Source organism: Corvus brachyrhynchos, unplaced genomic scaffold, assembly GCF_000691975.1.
Source record: "Corvus brachyrhynchos isolate BGI_N302 unplaced genomic scaffold, ASM69197v1 scaffold5, whole genome shotgun sequence".
In the NCBI taxonomy this organism is placed as follows: Eukaryota; Metazoa; Chordata; class Aves; order Passeriformes; family Corvidae; genus Corvus; species Corvus brachyrhynchos.
Window position 1 is genome coordinate 4,269,075 of NW_008238321.1, and position 4,304 is coordinate 4,273,378.

Below are 4,304 nucleotides of genomic sequence, written 5' to 3' on the forward strand. Positions count from 1 at the left end.
CTCGCCCCCGCCCGCCCCGCGGACCTGGAGCTGCAGCGCGCCGGGGGCCCCCGCGGCCGCCACGCCGACCCCGGCAGGTGAGAGCCGCGACGGGCCCCGGGACGGACAGCGAGGCGAATCCGGCTGTGAGTTTTAACTTTGGCTAGAGCTTGGGAGAGCTCTCCTGCCCGAGATTCAGTTTAACACTTGCTGTGTTACACCGCCTGCTCGCAGCTGACGCTTCTTAAGAGAAAAGTGTGGAATCTTTCTCAGCTCAGGCGGGAAAAAAAAGGAATGGTAAAGATTGCACAAATGTGATTAGGCAGGGAAGACGCTTCCTGTAGCCGTCTAAGAAGGGAAAAGGAGAGCAGGAATAAAGCCCGGGGAGTGTGGTGGAGCTGGCATGCAGAGAGCTGCTGTCAGAGAGTAGCACAGGAGCCATGGCACTCTGAACTGGTCCTCACAGTAATCAAATGCTGCCAGAAATGGCCATTAACTACTACCCCACATAAACTCTTGGGAAGGGAAGCCTCCTCTTTAGCACCATGAAATGTTGCTTCCTTAGAGAACAAGAAAGGTGAAATGCTAACTTGTATTTAACTTGGGGGCAGAGTTGTAGGTAAGAGGTTGAAACCCATAAATTCATAAATCAGTTAAACTACTTGTCTTGAACCTCAGTCATCTAGAAAAGATGTGATAATATCTGATGTGTAAAGGAACTATCTAGGTCCTATTTCAAAGCACGGTTGAAGAACATCAAGCTTTTCAAAATATCCCCAGTGGGTTCATTTATATGGCATGTTCATTTAGGAAGAAAAGCATGCTTAATGCCTTGAAAATGTGTGTGAGGAAAAAAGTCAAGCTTTCACTTCACTATGTAAAATCCTCTACTGAAGCAACTTTAAACACTGTTTTGTACCAAGTGTTTGAACTGTTCGAGGATTCTAAACAGTGTTCTGATTCACTATGTGCAAGATCAGCTTTTTCTGCTGCTCCTTGAAATTAAAATCTGAAGACACTGTTGATTTACAGAAAAGTTCATGTGGAAATCGCCTTCTTGCATGAAAGCCATGAAATTTTTCATGAAAGGAAGTTTTAACGGCAGGGAGATTGAGTATAGGTAATTATTGCTTAATAAAAAACTTGCAGAAGGCAGGAAAGAAAAGCAGCAATACAACTTCCAAAGATTAGTTACTGCTCTTTAGTTTATTATTAACTATGCCTGCAATTAGAAAACAGGCTGTTGAAAATTAGTCATTCTATTTTCAGACTTTTTTTTCTGAAATGGCTCTAAAATTGACAGGTCTGTATTTGCAGGGAAAGATTCATATTTATAAATGACTATGCATAACATTTTCATCTAAAGATCATGGTAATTGCAGGTATTGAGCTCAGTAGATAATCTGCTCTCTCTGTAGGTGCAATATGTGCACATGGATCTGTATTCTGTTGTAATGAACTTCTAGCAGTGAAAGTTACTCATTATTTTGAAATATTTCAAGTCTTATTTCTAAGATTTATTCTAAGTAATTAGATTTATATGTCCTATAGGGATATATATATATACACACATATACATATATACATAAAATGATAAAATGATTTAGGACAAGATATCCCAAGTAAATAGCAGCTTCAGTTGCTACAGTAAACAAACTTCAGTAATGGTAATTCAGAAGGAACCAGAACAGAGGGAGTGAATAGCAGTTATGTTACATATTGTAACATAAACTCTCTATGATTTTACTTGCAAGGTGAAACAAAGCATAACAAATGGTTTCACCTTCAAAGACAATTCAGAGTTCCCTTTTGAAGTATGTTCATCTAAAGTACTTCGGAGTTTCTCGTAAACAACTGTCTGAATCAGATCATTCCTTGCTGATAGACCAAATCCTCTCCCCATCTGGAGATATTTATGAACTTAACCAAACAGGTTAAACATGTTTGGGCAGATATTGTCTGGACAAGGAGGAAAAATACCACCACCACCACACACACACATACATTCAAAAATAAACAAATGAAAAAACCAAACCAAAAAAACCCCAACCCCCTTCACTGTACTGGCCATTTGGAAACCTTCTTGAGCATTAACTTCCTCAAGTTATTAAAGGAACGCTGCATTTTGTTCTGATTTCCTATCATAAAAATTATATAGTTGAGAAAGGTGAGAATTCTCAGGATATGGAATGCTTCTATTAAAGGAATAACAAGTAGATTAGGATCCTCAAGCCTGAAAAGAGACGCAGAGTATAAAGTGTTCTAGAAGTCTATACGGTCAGTATGGGAAAGGTGTGAAGTGCATGCCTCCCAAGGCAAAGCAGGAAAAAACAAACTGTCACAGGCTATGCAATTGAAGTGTGGGATTATTTGACATGGGACAGTGGGACAGGTAAAAATCTACTGATTCAAAAATCCAAAGGAAAAAGCAGAAGAGATGTAAAGATAATATGTTTGGCTCAGGAAGTCCTGGGGCAGTAAGTGGCAGTTGAGATGATATCCTGAGGAGTTATTGCTTGTGTGCCATATTCTTATGTCTTTATTGAGACATCACACTTGGCCACTGTTGGAGATGGGCTGGTGACTTGATGGATCTTTCCTTTGGTTCCCAACTGGCTGTTAAACATGAGGAAAAGTACTTTTAAGATTGATCTTAAGTAACACTTTAGAGTTATATGGCTGTTCTAAGACTATTTTGGAGTAACATTTTCTTAATGTTTTATCTTCAGGATCTGTTGAAGACACAACTACTGACGTTACTGCCCCAAAAAGTGGGGGGAAGTGCTGCAAATGATGAAAAGAGATTCCCTACTCAAAGCAATAGGATTCTCTTATTGTGGAATAATCTCTGCAAGCATTGTGGACTCTCCATAAAATGGACATGTGGAGCTGTATCTCTGCCAAACACACCTACTTCAGTGTTGGACTGGATATACTTTGAAATGGCAAAGAAAGATCCCACAAAATCTCTTTAAGAAGTGAGAACTAAAAAAGAATTTAGCCTGCTTTGCTGAAAAATCACTGCAGCTTGTCATATAGTTGGTTTTGTTTTGTTTTAATTATTATTATTTTTAATAACCTGGAAGGTTTGGATAAAAAGCTCTTGCACAATGAAAAGCTCTTGCACTGTTTTTTACCAAGGTCTGGAAGTTAAACTTACTGTGAATTTTTATAATGCCAGTGCAATACTTTTGTTTGTAAGGGTGCTTTTAAGATGTCTGTATTAAAGTATTGACGCAAAGCTGCAAATGTAGTAGAAGTTATTTATAGTGTAAATACACAATTTACGGTGTCTCTTGTAAAGTTTCATTGTTATTTTGAAATAACCTGGAATCTGAGATTTTATAAGTAGACAACACCAGTGATGTTGGCATACCAGTACATTCTTCGTAGGTACAAATGATGTAATATGGTGACTCTTGCAAGAGGCATTTTTAGTCCAGTGATGTTGGAAATTATTTTCCTAATGCTGAAGCATTTGAGGGAGGGAACATGACCAAAAGAAACCCTGTTGATTAACAAGTACTTCAAGGCTTTATAAAATACTAACAAACTACCTGGCAAAAGATTCATATTATTGCTAATGAAACCTAAAATTGTGTGGAGAAATTCCTCATGAGTTCCTCTGTTTTTGAACTGTTTGATCCCACCATCAGCAAATACTGGTAGGTCTTAAAATTTCAATGCACAATTGTTCTATGCCACACCTTATTGAATACTAGAGGTGGAATTAAGGAAAATATTTACTAAGAACACTGTGACTGTACTTCCTTGTGAACTCTTGAAATGTCTTTCAGTGTTTTCTTGTAAATTGCTGGAGTAACTTCTTTTCTATGCATATTCTCATTTTTAAATGCTTTCCAAATGCTCTCTTTTAACCAAATCAGAAGAACACTAAACTTGAAGGTCTGTATGTGATTTCTCCTTTACTAACTGCAGTTTTTAGGAGGGATATGCAATTTGTTTCCTCCTTTTAATGGAGCTGCAATGTGACACCACTGTGGTGTTACAGTGGTCTGATTAAAAAACCCAAACAAACCAAACAAGCTCCTCCCTTAAAACCTGTAGATCAATTTTCATTCACAAGAATTTTTTTCCATTTCATTGTTCGTAACAGAGAGAGCTGCTTTTTCTGATTTCCCATAGTTTTGCTTATAAACTGAATTATGAGATGGTGTTTAATAAGTGGAATGATTAGTAGCAGCTATAAATTAAGCCAAAACTTATATCTATAGTTCACATACTTAGCCTGTGAAAAAACAAAATTTTCTATTTAAGTGTTGCAATAATTGCTAGAGTGAACTGAGCAGGGCTTTGCATTCATT

At 37.8% G+C, this 4,304-nt stretch overlaps 1 long non-coding RNA gene across 1 annotated transcript; it reads left to right on the forward strand.

Annotated features, from left to right (window-relative positions):
• The first annotated feature begins 6 nt into the window (after nucleotides 1–6).
• On the forward strand, nucleotides 7–3,884 carry LOC108446686. The gene is made up of 2 exons (XR_001861965.1): nucleotides 7–125; nucleotides 2,709–3,884. It is a non-coding gene; the product is annotated as an uncharacterized LOC108446686 (long non-coding RNA).
• The last annotated feature ends 420 nt before the right edge of the window (nucleotides 3,885–4,304 follow it).